This window comes from Staurois parvus, unplaced genomic scaffold (assembly GCF_062004578.1).
Source record: "Staurois parvus isolate SC_StPar_1 unplaced genomic scaffold, SC_StPar_1.0 ptg000723l, whole genome shotgun sequence".
NCBI classification, from domain to species: Eukaryota; Metazoa; Chordata; class Amphibia; order Anura; family Ranidae; genus Staurois; species Staurois parvus.
This window is the reverse complement of record NW_028318519.1, coordinates 485877-506332: the sequence shown is the minus strand read 5'-3', so window position 1 is coordinate 506332 and position 20456 is coordinate 485877. Positions and strand designations below refer to the sequence as shown.

The 20456-nt window shown below is 40.1% G+C and overlaps 1 protein-coding gene across 1 annotated transcript in view; it reads left to right on the top strand.

Moving 5' to 3' along the window:
- The window catches only part of SCARA5 (scavenger receptor class A member 5), a 537618-nt gene that overhangs the window by 242303 nt on the left and 274859 nt on the right, over nt 1-20456 (top strand). The gene's annotated exons all lie outside the window — the stretch shown is intronic.

Genomic DNA, 20456 nt, shown 5'->3' with positions numbered 1-20456 from the left:
TATCTGAATTCCCCTTATATCTCCATTTTTCCTTATTGTTGATAAAAGAGGCTCTAATGACAAAACATATAATAAGGGGGACAAAGGGCAGCCCTGCCTTGTTCCATTTGACATGCCAATGGGCTCTGTTTTTTCCCCATTTACTATTACCACTGCAGAGGGTTTACTATACAGTTTTCCAATCCATTCCCTCATTCTACCTCCAATTCCTAGGTCTTCTAAGGTGTCCATCATGAAGCCCCAGTCTACTCTATCAAAGGCCTTTTCTGCCTCAATTGAAAGGGCCACCACCGGTACCTCCCCTTTTTTACTTCTCTGTATCAGCATCAGGGATCTCAGCCCATTGTCCCTGCCCTCTCTTCCTGGGACAAAGCCCACCTGATCTCCATGTATCCATTTAGGCATAAACTCCTTCAACCTATTCGCTAGGACCTTTGCATATATCTTGGTGTCTAAATTCAACAGTGAAATGGGCCTATAACTCGAACATTGCGAGACGTCTTTCCCTTCTTTATGTAACAGTACCACATGAGCCTGCAAAGATTCTCCCCTCATGTCCATCTCTCCTCCCAGGGCATTCATATATTTTTCCAATTTGGGGTTTAATATTTCACTAAATTTTTTATAGTACCCTGCTGTATAACCATCTGGTCCTGGGCTCTTCCCCATCTCCATACTTTTTACTACTATCTTTATCTCTTCTTGTGTAATCTCTGCTTCAAGGGAATTTAGTTGGTCCTCTTTTATTTTCGGTAATCCCGCATTTTTTAGATAAATCTTCCTTTTTTCCCTTTTTTCCTTTTCCATATTATTTACTTCATCGTATGGGGTGATATTATACAACTTCCTGTAATAATCCACGAACATCCTTGCAATCTCTTTATTTGAGTGGACCAATTCTCCCTTGGGGCTTTTTATTTTATCTATATAATTCCTATTTTTTTTTTTCCTTAAGGTTCTCATTAGATATTTACCTGGCCTATCTCCCCATTTATAGTTTTCACTTAACACTTTGTTATACACTCTCCTTCTCTCCTCTTCCATCAGAGTTTCCAGTTCCTCTTTCTTTTTTATTATCTTCTGCTTAATTTCTTTTAGCATTCTATTTTTGTGTAGCTGTTCTAGCTCCGATATATCCTTTAAGAACCCACTAATTTTTTCTCTTCTTTCTCTTTTCTTTCTTGCCCCAATTGCAATCAAAATTCCTCTTATATATGACTTGTGAGCCTCCCATACTGTTGCCTTAGACACATCCTCTGTCTCATTCTCTTTAAAGAATCTCTCAATTTCCTTCCCAAATCCTCTGTGCAATATCCTTGTCCGTGAGAAGTGCTTCATTCAGCCTCCAACCTACCCCTTCTGTTCTCCTCCTTCCCCATCCCATCCTCAATACAACAGGGGCATGATCCGAAAGCGTCATTACTCCTATATCTGCTTTAACCATTGAGTCTATAAAGTGATGTTCTATCAATACATAGTCCAACCTTGAATATATCTGATGTGCATTTGAGAAGAATGTGTAGTCTCTATCTTTCATATGCAAGATTCTCCATGCGTCTACCAATTCGCATTCATGGATCACCTTCTTTAATAGTCTCAAAGATCTACTCCCCTCTCGCTGCACATTAGAATTTGTATCAATTTGTGGATCCATACAAAAATTAAAATCTCCCGCCACTATTATACAGCCCTCTTTAAAATCCATCAACTTTTTTAACACACCCTTCAAGTACTCCTCTGGTTTTTTATTTGGACAGTATATATTAGCTACTGTGCACTCCATCCCTTGTATTTTACCCTTCAAAAACAAATATCTCCCCTCTGGGTCCACTTTTCTGTCCTTCAGTTCAAATCTTATATTTTTTCTGAACCCTATTGCCACCCCTTTAGCTCTCTTAATTGGGGAATCTGCATAATACCATGTTGGGTAATCTCTAGATTTCAGCTTCACCTTAGATTCTATCTCAAGATGTGTCTCCTGCAAAAAAACCACCGAAACTGCTTGATGATGTAATTCCTTAAATAACCTAAATCTCTTCCCAGGACAATTTAACCCCTTTACATTATAAGTGATGACTTGTAAATCTTCCATCCTTTTTAAATCCTTTTTTTTTCCCTTCTAACTAGAGATCACATAACTATCCTCCTTCTCTTTACCCTTGCTTTTAATACCTCTCTCTATCCTGCAGAGTATTACCCTTATTATCCATTTCCCTCCCACCCTCTCCTCCCCCCAACCCCCACCCTTCCTAACCCTCCCCCCCTGCCAGCTCCTCCCCCCCTCCCTCCCACCTCCCCACCCCCCCCAGGCTTCCCATGCCGTTGGATCATATTCCACTTTTGATCCCTCTATAGGAGTTCGACTCTGCCCATGGCCGCTTACCTCCCCCCCCTCCTCCCCAATGTCCCCTTATCTATTGATTCTCTATTTCCTCTTTTAACCAGCTGCCACTTTCCTGACCCACAAGTGTCCAACTCTGCCTCCTCCACCTCCCAACCAGGTATCACTTGTCTCTGCAGTCCAAATTTGTCACAAAATTCTTCCATATCTTCCGGGAATTTTAAAACAGCTGTAGTTCCATCCCTCCACCCAATTAAACTTAAGTCACGGCCCCATCTGTATTTCACACTTTGTTTTTTCATCACTTCTAATAGGGGTTTCAGTGATCTCTTCCTTCTCAGAGTCTCTGCTGTCAAATCTGCAAAAATGTGGATATTTTTCCCTCCATATGTGATATTTGTTCTTCCTTTAATCTTTTTCCATATCTCTTCTCTATCTCCATAGTTATGAAATTTAACGATTATATCTCTTGGTTTTTATACCCCTTTTCCTTGTTGATACTTCCCAATCCTGTATACTTCATCCAGTTTAAACATCTCCTCATCCGAATTATCCATTATGAAGTTCAAGATTTTACCAGATAGCTCTTTTAGGTCTTCCCCCTGTGTCAGTTCCAGAACTCCTCTTACTCTGATATTATTTCTCCTTTCTCTATTTTCTTGTTCTTCCATCCTATAAAGCAATCTCTTATGTTCTTTTCTATCTTCAATTATCCATTTCTCTAATTTTGGGATGGTCTGAGCTTGGGCTTGTACCTTCTCCTCCATTTCCTCCACCCTAGTTAACAATTGTCCCAATTCTTCCCGGATCATCCCCATCTCTTGCTTTATTGAATTTTCCAAACCTTTAAACATCTCCGCCATTTCTTTTTTGTTAGGTATTTGCATATCTCTTTCCAACTCTCTCGGTTCAATACCTTCCATTTGATTATTATATACTGGTCCCAGGGAAAGTCTCGGGCTATTATCAAAACTTATTTCCAATTCACTTTTTTCACATATTCCCTGAGTTCTTTCTGGGGTAACATTTCCTTGTGACACATATTTCTTAATCGTACCAGTTTGGGTGTTCTTAGGCCCGCTCCCTTTGATATTTTTACCTTTCATGTTGTTGAAATTTTTACTCTTATTTCATGCAACTCTAATTCTCTTACTCCTCCCGATCTTCAGACCTATCCTAGGAATCCCCTAATTCTTTTATTTTCAGGTTGAGTATTTAAGGCACTGTCTTATTCTGGGCACTTAGGAATCTAGTGCAGGAACTCAATATAAATAAAAGTCTAATATACGAATCCAATGTATATGGCGTGTAAAAGGGGACCTGTAGGCAAACCCACGGTCACCACTCACCCACCGCGTTGGAACCTCACTCCAGAAGCAGTCCTCCTCTGTATTTATATCCCCTTGTAGCCTCTTGAAGGGATTCCTAGGGGTCTCACGTAGCTCATATAGCTTATCTTCCCATCACAAGTCCTCATAAATTGGAGTTGATATGCAGGTTAATATTTGAATAGAGAAAGGAGTAGTGTGGGAGGTATGCTATTTAGCCGTATTATGAGATTGGAGATATAAAATTATAAAACTGTAAAGTTGTAAAGTTGAGAATGGTATGGAGATGATATGGGGATGGTGTGGAGGTAGGTTAGGTAGAGGTAGAGGAGACAGGGAGATTTTGTGCAGATTTAGAAGTTGTGTATATTGTGGGGGCAATATGACCTTTGCTTTGCTCTCAGCCACTTCACCCACTTGTTCAGATGCCGGGCAATCTCTCTTCTTCACAGAGCTCCCAGAGCTCCTATGCGGTTTCCCACGTGTCGGTGCCGCTCCAATGCCTCGACCGTCTCACTGGCGTCTCCCTGGCAACCCTGCTCCTCCTCCGAAGCCACCGCGAGACGCCAGAGGAAACCACGAGGCGTCCCTCTCCCGGCTCTCTCCTGGCTCCAGGCTGCCCGACCGTTCCCTGGCAACCCCACTCCTCCTCAGTAGCAGCCGCAGGGCGTCGGGGAAAAACCACGAGGTGTCCCTCTCCCGGCTCTCTCCCGACACTCTCCTGGATCCGACCGTCCTCAGGACTCCGCGAACCCTCTCCTGCAGGTGGGTCTCTGCACTCATTCAATGCTGCTGGTCATTCTGTCGAGGCCTCATAGGGAGGATAAACGAGGGGAGGCTAACGGAGGGTGCCTACAACACCCTCTCCCGTGCCGCCATGGTCAGGCTCCACCCCGTCCTTGATTCTGATTCTGATCAAATTATGTTGTGAGCATTTAAAATGTCACAGAGGTTCCAAATCTTTCCTTTCCTTTTCAAGACTAAACAATTATTTGATTGTAGTCTCTTTATAAAAATAGATCTATAGATTTAATGTATTATTATTATTATTATTATTATATACAATAGCACATAGACTTTTAGCCTTAAAAACCCCAGGAAAATAGTTTTGATTTAAGATAATTAAATAAATATATGACATAAAAAAGATTAAATAATTATTAAAAAAAAAAAAAGAATCTTTCTTCCTGGCCTCCCTAATCCCATACCATTAATAACAAGGTATTGTGTAATTGAAGAATGAACAGTACGAAGACTTCAACATAATATTTATCTTGAGGTGTATCTAGAAACAGGCACTAGAAAGATTCTAGTGAAAGGTGAAGACAGCTTTAAAGTGAGAGATTAGAAATAGCCTCTTTAAGATAAGAGGATGCCATTTTTCAAAAAGACAAAAGAGAAATTGGAGACTTATTAAAACCAGAGGGACTTTTTTTATCACACAATGTTTAATGTAATAACACTTCAATAACATATGTACATGGGGATTTTTAGATTTATATACAGTATGTATCCATTCCCCTCTTTGATCCTTTCCAACTTAAAGCCTATTTCCTGGCATTACATAGAGCCTGCTCCCATACATCTCTTCCACCCTGCTATGACCCGTTCCCCCACTCAAAGAAAAAAACAGCATTTTTAACTTGCACTGTCACGTGACCCTCATGTTCGTGAGTCACAACCGATGATTCTGGTGTCAGGACATAGGGAAATCTCTCTGTTGGACAGCCAATGAGAAGTGCCCATGTTAACCAAGTAGTGATGTGAGCACCAAAAGAGGACCCTCTTCCTCTACAGTGAAGATGATAGAAGACTCAAGACTCAAGTGTGTCATGTCAGGTAAGTATAGGGGTTTTTAGGGTTTTTTTTAAGTCACTTGTTTATATGAGATGGAAGTGGGGATGAGGTAAATGGTAAACAGGTCAGTAAGCTAAAGTCCTCTTTTAAGGGCTTTTTTTCCTTACTTCCTGTCTGGTGAAACTGTTGACACCTTGACATTAACACGTTGCCACTGGCCTCTTAGGGTGAGGGCCTTAATGCAGAGTGGCCACATATATGCTACCCTGTTAAAACTACTGTCCATGCTGAGAGCATGTTCCCAGCACAGTAGCCGGCGGTGATCAGTAAGTTCCCGATGCATACTTGCGATCCATCATGTGATAGCCAATCACAGTAGTCACATGACACAAAGGCCTTCCTCGGCCTCCCAGCTTTTTGAACCCTCAAAGGGCCGGGAGGTGGTCAGCTCCAAAGGGTTAAGGTAGCTCTCTCAAACATAGCCTTGTATAGCAGCAAAAACCCATCAGGGGTCAAAATCTAAAAAAAAAAAGTTTTACCTTGTAATAACTACTTTCCATGCTGAGAACACGCTCCCAGTATGGTAGCCGGCGGTGATCGGTACGTTCCCGATGCATAATTGCGATCCATCATGTGACAGCTGTGACAGCCAATCACAGCAGTCACATGACACAAAGGCCTTCCTCCGCCTTCCAGCTTTTAGAACCCTCGAAGGGCTGGGAATCGGTCAGCTCCAAAGGGTAAAATAACTCTCTCAAACATAGCCTTGTATAGCAGCAAAAACCCATCAGGGGTCCAAATCTAAAAAAAAAAAAAAAAGTTTCACCTTGTTGAAACTACTTTCCATGCTGAGAACATGCTCCCAGCACGGTAGCCAGCGGTGATCGGTAAGTTCCCGAATCTCGATGAATACTTACGATCCATCATGTGACAGCTGTGGCAGCCAATCACAGCAGTCATATGATACAAAGGCCTTCCTCCGCCTCCCAGCTGTTAGAACCCTCAAAGGGCCAGGAGGCGGTCAGTAACTCTCTCAAACATAGCCATGTATAGCAGAAAAAACCCATCAGGGGTCAAAATCTAAAAAAAAAAGTTTCACCTTGTTAAAACTACTTTCCATGCTGAGAACACGCTCCCAGCTCGGTAGCCGGTGGTGATCGGTAAGTTCCCGAATCTCGATGCATACTTGTGATCCATCATGTGACAGCTGTGACAGCCAATCACAGCAGTCACATGACACAAAGGCCTTCCTCCGCCTCCCAGCTTTTAGAACCCTCAAAGGGCCGGGAAGCTGTCGGTAACTCTCTCAAACATAGCCATGTATAGCACAAAAACCCATCAGGGGTCAAAATCTAAAAAATAAAAAAGTTTTATTTGGAAATGCACTTTAACTGTTAAAGCTTGGTTCAAAGGACGATTAAGTGTTAGGGTTAGTGGTGAATAATTGTTAAGGCTTCTTTTAGGGTAGGGTTAAATGTTAGGTCTAGGGAATATTGTTAAAGCTTGTTTCAGGGAGAATAAGGTGTTAGGGTGGATTAAATCATAACTTTACCCAACCATTTAATAAAAAATTGAGGTTTTTTTTTAGCAAGGAACATTAATTTCACATTAATAAATATGCTACCAAAATTAGTGTGTGCTATAAATTGCATCCAGCATTGTTCCTGTTTCTTTTTGCTGGAGGTTGCCATTTTGCTGAAGGCCAGAGCCCCTGAACAGCAGTAAATCATAAAGTGGAAATAAAGTCATTGATTTAATGGTTTAAAAAAAAAGTTACATTACTGGAATGCCGGGAATGCTAACTGTCACATTTGCTTGTGTCCTCAACCAAACTGTCAAACCATCAAATGGCTGGTGTCATAACTGATTACAGCTAGGTTCATACATGTGAGGGTGGTGCCGCTGCTGATCCGCACAAAAATCCGCCCACACAGTAGAATGCGGACCCAAGGGCGAGTGCCATTAATTCTAATGGCACGCAGCCCGCACTGGAAATCGCACGCAGCCCACACTGGGAACCGAGGTTCTTGTGTGGGCTGTGGTTTCCAAAGAAGTGCAGGGACTTCTTCCCTGCATATATATACTGTATATTGAAATGCGTTTTTATTACAAAATATATGAAAAATATTTTTAAAAATACATTTCAAATATACTGTATGTCTGTAGAAATACAAATCTACATTTTTGGAATGCATTTACAAATATACGTAAAAATATATGTTAAAATGACTTTTTTTATATGTTAAAAAAAATCTGAAGAACATATTTAAAAAAATATATACTTTTAAAAATATTTTTCATATATTTTGTAATATATAAAGAACGCATTTTAGCATGCAGTATATATATATATATATATATATTTATTTATTATTATTTTTTTGCATTCCAAAAATTTAGATTTGTATTTTTAAAGACAGTATATTTGAAAATGTATTTTTAAAAATATTTTTCATATATTTTGTAATAAAAACGCATTTCAACATATAGTATATCTATATAAATATATATATATATATATTTATTTTTTTTAAATATATCGAATATGGCCAAAATTGTAGTATTTTAGATACAGTATATGTCAATATATTTGGGAAGAATATTTTTAAAATATATTTCAAACATATTTTTCTTCCATGTTCAGGGGGGGAATATTTTTTAGGGTTAGGGATGATAAATTGTTAAGGTTTGTTTTGGGGGAAGAGTTAAGTTATTAACTGTTAAATTTTAGCTTAGGGAAGAATTGTGTTAAAGTTAGGGGTGATCAATTGTGAGTGACTTAGTTTAGGGCAGGATTAAGGGTTAGGGCTGGTTAATTGTAAAGTCTGATTTCAGGAGAGGATGAAGTGTTAGGGATGACTAACAGTTAAGACTTTGATCAGAAGAGGATTACTTGGCAGTTAATTAGAGGGAGGAGCCTGACCATGGCAGTGAGGGAGAGCGTGATGTGAGCGCTCTCCACTAGCCAGCCAGCTATTCTTTAACAAGAGTGTCCTGCCAATGCAGCCAAAGCTGTCAAGGAACCAGCAAGAGACCTACCTGTGAGAGGGGGGGGTCTTGGCGGAGGAGTAGGAGTTCAAGGAGTGTGGAGGTGTATGGAGGTCGTGGGAAGGGCCGGCTGGAGAGGAGGACAGGGCTTCTGGTGTCCGGCGCAGCAGGAAGGCAGTGATCCCCTTTTGGAGTAGTGGCTTGCTAGGAGCCCGGAGGACGCGGAGGCGGCCACGTGACCAGCCGCAAAGGAGCGCTGGGTGGAGAAGCCGGCAGGCGTTTCCAGGCAGAGAGAGACACCGGCTTTCCCCTGAGCAAAAGGGACCTGTAGGATAAGGGACGAGACCCAGCAGGAGGAATCTCCCCCTAAACAAGAAAAGGCAGCACTGGGAAGTGGAGGGGCTGTTGAGAATCACAGCCCCCAGAAGGAAGAGCCTGAAGCCGCCTCACAGAAGAGAGAAGAATATGGGACGGTGAGTGAGTGCGGCAAGGCTTATTGTATTATTTGGAATGAACTGTTATGAAACATGAAATCAAAGGGGGAGATCTCCAAGAGGGTCTAAAGGAAAAAGAGGATAAAGTATTATAGCATAAGTCCCAGAAGACACAGAATCTAGCAGAGGAGAATTAAAAGTGATACACGGGACAATAAAATAATTAATCCCTCCCAGAGACAGGATAAGGTAATTATGTCTTTGACGGCATGAAAAATAAAGTTTCCAAAGGAAGTGGACCCAAATGTTCCCAAACAGGTATGATTAAAAAATATATACCCTCACAGGGGAATTTGACCCCAGAAAGACAACAAGGAATAAGTGAAAGGAGTGAGCTGGAAATCAGCATGAAAAACAGTCCTAGACTATCCCTGGGAATGGCTAACAGCAGTGCACAAATGAAAGAAAGAGTGGAAGCGGGAGAACAAGAAAAGGAACTACAAATGCCAAATAAAAAAGAAATAGCAGAAATGTTTAAAAGTCTTGAAAAATCAATAAAACAAGAGATGGCGATAATACAGAAAGATCTGGGGCAAATGCTATTTAGAGTGGAAGAGACGGAGGGAAAAGTGAATAAACATGCCCAAACTATTTTGAAATTAGAAACACGGATGTTAGAAATGAGAAAAGAACAAAGAAAGCTGCTGTATAAGATAGAGGATCAAGAAAATAGGGATAGGAGATGTAATCTAAGGATACGAGGAATACCAGAGATTTCACACAGTGAAGACCTAATGGGAATAATATGTAAAATGATGAACACCATAATGGACAGATCTGCATCAGAGACTCTTAAATTGGATGGTGTATATAGAATAGGAAAGTTCCAACAAGAGAGGAGTAAAGAAAAATCGAGAGATATAATTGTGCAATTCCATAACTATGGGAATAAAGAAGAGACATGGAAGATCAAAGGAAGAACAGCTAATAAGTATGGAGAAATAAATATCCAGATTTTTGCCGATTTAGCAGCTGAGACATTAACAAGAAGGATACTTTTGAAACCATTATTAGAGCAGATGAAGAAGAAAAACATGCAATATAGATGGAGCTTCCCGGCGTGTTTAATTGGTTGGGAAAATGGAGTTACAGCAAGACTGAGATTTTCTGAAGATATGAGAGACTTTTGTGAGAGATTTGAACTGCAGGGAGTATAGATACCTGGGTGGGAAGAAGAGGAGGGAGAGATCTGGACTATTGAAAAAGAGGATCAGCAGCTAGTTAGAAGGAGGAATAGAGAGTAGAGGGGAGGAGAGGGTTTTTTTTTTTCTCTCCCTTTGCCCCCTTCTCTTTCCCGGCATTCCTTCCACGCGGATAGGTCGTTGGAGACTTATTGAATATAGAGAGTGGTGGGACATGGAGGAGAATGGGTGGTTGGGGAGTCGCACATGGTCGGAGCACCACCTTAAAGTTGAATCAAAATTGGGATTAGAAGACAAATGATTTGTAGGCAAAAAGGTAGCCTAAGGGATAGGAGGATAATGGGAGGGGAGGGAAATGGGAATGGGGGGAAGGGGGAGGGTAAGAGGTCGAGGGTGAGGGAGGAGGGAGGGATAAGGGTGACACTCAGCATAAAGAGAGGAGATAGAAGAAGTAGGGAGAATCCTGGAGAAAGAAAGAATGGAAAAACATATAGTAATGGAGGAGGTTAATTTTATGACTTATAATGTTAAAAGGTTAAATAGCCCGGAAAAAAGATTCAAGATACTTAGAGAAATACAAAAAAGATTTATTGAAGTAGTGTTTATACAGGAAACCCACCTAATACAAGAAACAAATGTGAGATTATATTCTAAGCACTACCCAATATGGTACTATGCAGACTCCCCAACCGAAAGTGCTAAAGGTGTAGCAATTGTGTTTAGTTTAGAAGACAAAATGGAGGATCTGGAAGGGAGATTTATATTCTTAAAGGGGAAATTGCAAGAGGTAGAATGTACATTGGCAAATATATATTGCCCTAATAAAAAATCTGAGGTCTATCTAAAGAAAATATTGAAGAAGCTATTAGATTTTAAAAAAGGTAAACTAATTGTGGCAGGGGATCTTAACTGTTGTATGTAACCGCAGATGGATACAACGTCACATGTGCTGGGAGAGGGTAATAAATATTTGAAAGTATTAAGGAGAACAATACAAGATTGTCAGTTGGTGGATAGTTGGAGAATTAAAAATCTGAATGACAGAGATTATACATTTTATTCCCATGCACATGAGACGTACTCAAGATTGGATTATATATTGCTATATCATAGAGTCTCTGGTGAAAGCAAAAATAGAAGTTATAACACTATCGGATCATGCACCTGTCACAATGAGGTTGAGATGGAAAGGAGAACATAAAAAGATAAACACGTGGAGATTAAATGAGACACTTCCTCAGGATCAGGAGATGGAACAGACAATCTAAAGAGAAATAGAACAATATTTTGAAAGAAATGAGACTGAAGAGGTGTCTGTAGCGACTGTGTGGGAAGCCCATAAGGCTTATATTAAAGAAATCTTAATAGCGATTGGGGTGAAAAAAAAAAAGGAAAGGAATGAGAGAATTAACACGCTTCTTAGAGAACTATTTGAATTAGAACAGGCACATAAAAAGAAAATAACAAAACAGATCAAGCAGAATATAATGGAAAAACGAGAAGAATTAAATAATTTAATGGAGCAAGAAAAAAGGAGAGTGTTTAATAAGATGATTAGTGAAAGATATCGGTGGGGAGATAGACCAGGAAAATTTTTAATGAGAGCTAAAAGAAAAAAGAAAGGTAAGAACTATATAGAGAAAATAGATAATAAAGGAGAACTAAAATATTATCCCAAAAATATTGCAAGAGTGTTTAAAGATTATTATAGTAAATTATATAATATCAACCCTTAACGGTCCATAAGAGAAGAGGAAAAAAGAAGAAAAAAAAGACAGATATATTTAAAAGAGGCGGGGTTACCGAAATTGGGAAAAGATCAGTTAATATTCCTTGAGAGACCAATATCAGAAGAAGAAATTCAATGTGCATTTAAGAGTACTATGGCAGGGAAAAGTCCAGGTCCGGATGGGTATACAATGAGATACTATAAGAAATTTAAATATCAATTGATACCTAAATTGAGTGTATATATGAATTCATTGGGAGGGGAAATGGAAATAAGAGAGGAATCCCTGCAGGCTCATATTACAATAATACCAAAAGAAGGGAAAGATAGTACACAGTGTTCTAGTTATAGACCAATATCCTTACTAAATATAGACACTAACCTATATGCAAATGTTTTAGCAAATAGGTTAAAGGATTTAATGCCAGAGTGGATCCATATGGACCAAGTGGGGTTTGTCCCTGGGAGAGAGGGTAGGGATAACAGACTAAGATCGTTATTGCTTATACAAAAAAGTAAAAGATAAAAATGCCTGGTTTTGTCACTGTCGGTAGATGCCAAGAAAGCGTTTGACAGATTAGACTGGGGGTATATGCTAGATACACTGAAAGCTCTTGGAATGGGCCCTAGAATGAGAGAATGGATAGGGAAATTGCATAGTCAACCATCTGCTGTAATAAAGGTTAATGGGGAATTATCAGAGAGCTTTTAAGATGTATAAAGGGACCCGTCGGGGATGCCCATTGTCACCTTTGCTGTTTGTCCTGTCCTTGGAATCCCTCTTAGCAAAAATCAGGAAAAACATAGTTATTAAGGGAATTTGGATAGGAGAGACAGAGCATAAAGTAGCGGCGTATGCCGATGATTTGTTGTTTTATGTAGGCAACCCAAGGATAACATTACCCAATTTAATGAAAACATTGAAGGAATATGAGGAGCTGTCTAACCTAAAATTTAATCCAACTAAAACAGAAATCTTGAATGTAAATCTTCCAAGAAGAGGGAAAAAGGCATTACAAAAAGAATTTTCCTTCTTGTGGAAAGAAAAAGAACTAAAATACTTAGGAATAAATTTAACCGTATCTCTAAGGAACCTATATAAAGCAAATTATATTCCATTATTAAATTAAAGACAAAATGAGAAAGTTTGGGATAGGTGGTATATCTTGGATAGGACAAATAAATCTAATTAAAATGGTAATTGTTCCAAAAATTTATATAAATTTCAGATGATCCCAATAAAGCTGCCAGGACAGTATTTTAGGACAATGAAAAAAATTATGATAAAGTTTATATGGAGAAATAAAAAAGCTAGAATAAGTTACGAAGTTCTATCTAGAGACAAAGAAAATGGGGGATTGGGTGTTCCTGATTTTAAAAGATATTATAACTCCGTATTGATAGCACAAATTTTTGATTGGACACATAATGCACAGGGGAAAAGTTGGATAAATATAGAAAACACATTAAGTAAAACTAATTTGAGTAAGATAATATGGTTACCGCCTCAATATCGTGGAATGATAGATAGCACAAGTGTATTTACAAGAATTGTTTTGAGAGTTTGGGACACAATGCACAAGCAGATCGGATGGGAATTTAACTCAATGTTAATGCCTATTGTAAACACAGATTTCTTCCTGCCGGGGAATGAAAAGGTTGCAGGGAGATGGATAAAAAAAGGAGATGCACAATTAAAAAACCTTATGAAAGGTGAGGAAATTTGCCCACTAGTGGAAATGAAAAGGAAGAAGGAGTTGTTCACTAAAGTAGATGAGTGGCGGTATTTACAAATGAAACATTTCATAGAAAAACTTCCTAGGCCCTTAAGGAAAAAAGAAAAGTGGAACCCATTTGAAATTTTGTTCAGCACACGGGGGGATGGGAAACATGGAAATTCGAAAATATATAAAATATTCACGAAGTTAATAACAATGCATATATGGAGAGATGGGAAAGAGAATTAGGGTTGAGGATAGAGGAAGATAAACAAAAAAAGATTTATAAGTTAATACACGGTAATGTGAGTATGAAAGATGTAGAGATGAATTATAAATGTTTAGCGAGGTGGTATATGACACCAAATATAGTACACAAACATAAATCACCTTTATGTTGGAGGGGATGTGGGTTACAGGGCACGGTAGGTCACATTTGGTGGGAGTGTTATAAAATCCAAGAGTATTGGGAAGAAATAATCCATCAGATACAGGAAATAACTGGGATAAAAATACCTAAGCACCCAGGGATATGTCTCTTACATAGAACAGAGTTAACGGTTGAAAAATAATAAAATTCTGGGTTATTGCATTATATTAACGCAGCAAAAAGTCTGATTCCTAAATTTTGGATGGAACAGGAAGCACCAAAAATAACAGATTGGATTAGAAAGGTAGATCAGATACATAGCATGAAAGAATTATACCATATATATGAGGATAAAATGGAGTGTTTTCGTGAGAAATTGAAAAGGTGGGAGGAGTTTAAGAAGGATAAAATATTTGAAAGTGTATAGGAAATAGGAATAGATGAAATACCCTGGGACTTCAAAAGAGAAGGGAATGATGCAGAGTAGACGGGAGGGGAGGGAAGGTACTGATTGGGATAGGGTGGGGGGATGGGGAAGTTTTGTATTTTTGTATGTGGGGTGAAAATAGTGAAATAAGTGAAATTGAATTTTTTTTAAGGATGGAATAGATGAAATGTAAAATTTAATAAAATATTAATAAAAAAAAAAAGAAGAGGATTACTTGTTAGGAATAGGGATGATGCATTGTTAAGGCTTGGTTCATTAGGAATTAGGTGTTAGGGATAGGGTTGATTCATTTTTAAGGATTGCAGAGGGTGAAGGGTTAGGGATGGTAATTATTAAGGCCTGGTTTATAGAAGCGTTAGATATTAGGTTTAGGGGTGATCAATTTTGAGGGCTTGGTTCAGGGCAGGATTCATTGTTAGGGGTGGTTATTTGTTAAGGCTTGTTTCAGGGAAGGATGACGTTTTGGGGATGGATAACAGTTAAGGCTTTGTTCAAGGGAGGATTGTGTGTTAGGGCTAGGCATGATTAATTTTCAGGCTTCTTTTAGGGGGAGGGTTAGGTGTTAGGGGTGATTAATTGTTTAATTTTTGGCTTGGGGTGTTAGGTGTTGAGGTTAGGGGTGATCAATTGTGCGGGACTTAATTTAGGACAGGATTAAGTGTTAGGGGTGGTTACTTGTTAAGGCTTGTTTCAAGGGACGATGAAGTGTTGGGGATGATTAACAGTTAAGACTTCAGGGGTGGATGAAGTATTGGGGATGATTAACAGCAGGGGCGGACGGACCATTCGAGCACCCTGGTACCTTTCAATGGCTTTGTCATAGGTTTTTTTGGGTGTGGGCGAGGACACAGGGGCCCCATGATACCCTATTGCCCAGGGGCCCCATGAGTTGTCAGTCCTCCCCTGATTAACAGTTAAGACTTCAGGTGAGGATGAAGTGTTGGGGATGATTATCAGTTAAGACTTCAGGGGAGGATGAAGTGTTGGGGATGATTATCTGCTAAGACTTCAGGGGATGATGAAGTGTTGGGGATGATTATCAGTTAAGACTTCAGGGGAGGATGAAGTGTTGGGGATGATTAACAGTAGGGGCGTACTGACCATTCGAGCACTCAGGCACTGTCCGAGGGCCCAGGGGTGGTAGGGGGCCCCATGAGATGCCCCTGGTACCTTTCATTGGCTTTTTCATAGGCTTTTTTGGGTGTGGGCGAGGACACAGGGGCCCCATGATCCCCTATTGCCCGGGGGCCCCATGAGTTGTCAGTCCGCCCCTGATTAACAGTTAGGAATTCAGGCGAGGATGAAGTGTTGGGGATGATTATCAATTAAGACTTCTGGGGAGGATGAAGTGTTGAGGATGATTATCAGTTAAGACTTCAGGGGAGGGTGAAGTGTTGGGGATGATTATCAGTTAAGATTTCAGTGGAGGATGAAGTGTTGGGGATGATTAACAGTTAAGACTTCAGGGGAGGATGAAGTGTTAGGGATGATTATCAGTTAAGACTTTACGGGAGGATGAAGTGTTGGGGATGATTATCAGTTAAGACTTCAGGGGAGGATGAAGTGTTGGGGATGATTATCAGTTAAGATTTCAGTGGAGGATGAAGTGTTAGGGATGATTATCAGTTAAGACTTCAGGGGAGGATGAAGTGTTGGGGATGATTAACAGTTAAGACTTCAGGGGAGGATGAAGTGTTAGGGATGATTAGCAGTTAAGACTTCAGGGGAGGATGAAGTGTTGGGGATGATTATCAGTTAAGACTTCAGGGGAGGATGAAGTGTTGGGGATGATTAACAGTTGAGACTTCAGGGGAGGATGAAGTGTTGGGGATGATTAACAGTTAAGACTTCAGGGGAGGATGAAGTGTTAGGGATGATTATCAGTTAAGACTTCAGGGGAGGATGAAGTGTTGGGGATGATTATCAGTTAAGACTTCAGGGGAGGATGAAGTGTTGGGGATGATTAACAGTTAAGACTTTTGGGGAGGATTATTTCTTAGGGTTAGGGATGATTAAATATTAAGGCTTGTTTTAGGTGGAGGGTTAGGGCTGATTAATTGTTAAATGTTGGCAAAGGGGAGGGTTAGATGTTGAGGTTAGGGTAATCAATTTTTAGGTAAGAGTTAGGGATGGTAATTTTTAAAAAGTGGCTTAGGGGAAAATTAGGTGTTGAGGATAAAGGCGATTAATTGTGTGGGCTTGGTTCAGGGCAGCATTAAGTGTTAGGGGTGGTTAATTGTTAAGGCTTTGTTCAGGGGAGAATTACGTTTTGGATTAGGGATGATTAATTATTAACACTTATTTTAGGGGAAGGTTAGGTGTTAGGGCTGATTAATTGTGAAGACTTTGTTCAGGGCAGCATTAATTGTTAGGGGTGGTTAACTTTTATGGCTTGTTTTAAGGAGGGTATTAAATGTTAGGGTTAGGGATGAATAATAGTTAACACTTTGTTCAGGGGAGGGTTAAGTGTTAGGATTAGCGGTGATTAATAGAAAAGCATATTTTAGGGGAGGGTTAGGTATTAGGATTGTGGTGATCAATTGTGAGGGGGAGGATTATGTGTTAGGATTATTGATGGCTAATGGCTAACATTTTGTTCAGGGGAGGATTAGGTGTTAGGGTTAGGAATGATTATTGTTAAGAGCAAATGTTTTCAGAAATGATCTATGTGTGGAGCATAGATCCTGAAACTACAAGATTTGCCTGTCATTCTGCTTTAACAATAATTTCAAGTAAGGGTTCTCTGGAAGGACCGAAAGGTAACATTTATTTTAAAAACTATCTCAAAATAGGTGCAAAATGTTTTCTAGTGATAGCTTTGAGTGAAATGTTTACCAGCAGTCTCTATGGATATGGACATACCATTTTTTTTTTAAGATAGAGAAGGATTTAGAAGTGATGAAAACTTCTTATATTGAACCAGAAATTTTGTAATAACACATTTATTCCATCAGAAAACAAAGGAAAATGTGATAAGTAAAATATGATGTAGCCACACATTGCCCCCCCCCCATGCTTATATTTCTCTAGAAATCAGGAAAACTTGGAGTAGGCCCGTTGACAAATTTCTTTACATTCCATCAAAAACCGCAGAACATATATATTAATTGTGCCTGGCACCCATCCACAAGCTCTCTTCCCATGACTCCTGTTTTGTATTATGATAGCATGTTTCTTGAGAAATATTAGCTTGTCTTCCTATCTATAGCATGTTTCAATCTCCACTTAAATAACTTAAACCATTTGGCTTCCCAGCATTGTGCACCCAGTAATGACCCTGAATGTACTTTCCCTTGTGGATGGACTCATGATTTGAGAAATAATAAACTTCTGATCCAAGAGAGAAAGAAAGTGATGTCACAGACTATACAGTATGAATTTCAGCAGGTGTTCGGTGTTAGGCCTGGTTACTAAATGATCAGAAAATAGATGAAAAATAGTTATAGTGAAACATATTGTCAACGTATTGAGTTACAGACAGTAGGTTACATGAAAAAGAAAATAATGTTTGTTGTAGACAGAGTGGACATACCATTGGTGTAAACTGTGCAGCTGTACAAGGGCCCTATGGGACTTCATTTTTCCCCATTAAGTTTTATTGGATTTTCAAAAAGATTCCAAAAGAAATCTTGTACACAGCAGTACAGAAATGAATTGTTACAAGTTGGTAAGGCATGTAAACTGGTGATGGCACACCTCAACAATCATAGGAAAGAGGTAGGGTCCACCTAGGAGAGAAGCAGATGATATGGACATGGTTCCATCTTGCTCTATTCACATTCAGTTTTTTAGGAGAAGTATGGGGTTCTGGAAAAAAAAATAAACTCACCTAGGTGGATGCAGCATTGGTCCAATGCTGCATCTGTCCCCCGTTGCTTCTAAGATTGAGAACTGAGTGATCAAAGACTGCTGATTGCTCAATTCTCAGCCTGCAGTGAGCAGAGAGCTGGTGACTGACAGTCACCAGTTCTTTGCTCTGCCCCTACAGTGGTCATTGAAGCACCTGGCTGAGGAGGAGGCCAGAGCAGCTGGCTCAGGCTCTCAGCGGCTGGCTCAGGCTCTCAGTGGCTGGCTCAGGCTCTCAGCGGCTGGCTCAGGATCTCAGTAGCTGGCTCAGGCTCTCAGAGGCTGAATCAGGCTCTCAGTGGCTCACTGAGAGGCTGAGCCAGCTGACTCTTGAGGCATCTGGGTGGATCCCAAATGTAAAGTCGGGACCGGCTCTGTGACGTCAGCCAACAGTGACCAAAAGATACATATATATATATATATATATAAAACTTCTCCTTTAGGGTGGGAAACAATAGATATGTAGACTAGTTCATATGTAGTCAGGAGGGACATGTCTAACTAGAGCTTTTAAGACCCATGAGTAATTTATAGGATTTCAAAATTATGTAAACCCCAACAATGAGATTCTATAATCAACCATTTCTTTTTGGACTGCTAACGCTGAAGCAGGGGCGGACTGACAACTCATGGGGCACCCAGGCAAGAGGGGATCATGGGGCCCCTGTGTCCTTGCTTAAACTCAAAAAAGCCTATGAAAAAGGTACCAGGGGCATCTCATGGGGTCCCCTCCTGACCCTGGCCCTAGGGTAGTGCCCGAGTTTCCAAATGGTCAGTCCGCCCCTGAGCTGAAGCTTAGGTATTCACTATTTTGCATAGTCACTTTGGTCCAGCTTGGACTAATGTAAATATGTATCGTATGTGCCATACCTGTGGGATCCCCGTTGAAGTTGGAAATCACTATAGTAGGCACTGCTACTACCACTGCTACTAGTTTCTGAGTCCAGTTCCGGGCCATTCAGAAAACACTCTGAATTTTCTTAATGAATGCAAAGCATTTTCTGATTGTGACATCACCACCTCTCCACTTAATCCAATCGGAGAACACTTTGCAGAGTTGAGAAAATGGAAAATGGAAAGTATTCTCTGATAGCTCAGTACTGGATCTGGAAGCTAGTGGCAGTGGTAGGAATACTACAGTAATTTCCAGCTTCCACAGGGATCTGCAGGTATGGCACATGCATACTGTACTTACACTAGTCCAAGGCCATACCTAAACTTCAGCTTTAACTGAGAAAAATGGATAGAATAATAGAAATTCATTGTTAGGATTTACATACATTTTACATCCCATAAGATAAGGAAAGTGTTTCAGCCTATACGTAAAATATGCTCTGAATGGTGCTAATGTAGAACTCACGACCTTTTGTGTTCATGAAGCATGGGACCAAAAATCTCTGTAGTAGTGGTGCCTACTACAGTGATTTCCAACTTCCACAGGGATTGGCCAAGTATGACACATACAGTACATACAGTACTTACATTGGGCCAAGCTGGACCACTGTAACTATGCAAAATAGCAAACACCTAACCTTCAGCTTAAATATACTTTTTTGTTATATCTGTTTGATAAATGCCAAAAAAAAAATAGCCATTGATCCAGTGAGCTCCTAAATTCCTGTAGTGAGCTGTTGATGCAATATTGAAATGTCATACAGTGACTCCTCCCCTATGTTATGGAGAAGAGAAGATAAAGTAGATAGAGAAGAGGAGAGAGAAGAGTGTTCTATAGTCCTACCACACATCCTGTCCTAGAATGATAACACTGCTTCTCCAGGACAAAAAAAAAAAGAAAAAATCCAGAACCTTAAGGACTGGTTGGCTGCCATATATTAAATTTTTGGTTTTGGGTTTAGGTATGCTTTAGGGGCCAGTTTATTTTAGAGATGGGGCAGATGGTTAATGGGACCACTACTACTATCACATAGACGCAGACAGTGGCGTCACTAAGGTTGGTGTCACCTGGTGTGGTAAAACATGGTGTCACCCCCACCCCCACCCCATATTTTGCCGCACCACCGCGTAAAGTAAGAATGTCAGGGGGGCAGGGGTCAGCAGGGCAATGGACAGTCTTATGTTAGAGTGATCCAGTATTATCTGTTGTATGATGAAGGATTGCTGTTATGACAAGAGAGAGAGAGCACAGCTCATCCTGAACTGCTGCTATGTCTCTGTTCCCGTGTTTACTGTACTTTACTGTACTGCACTGGCTGCTCTCCCTGTCCTGTCCCTGAGTGCGGGTATAGGGAGAGATA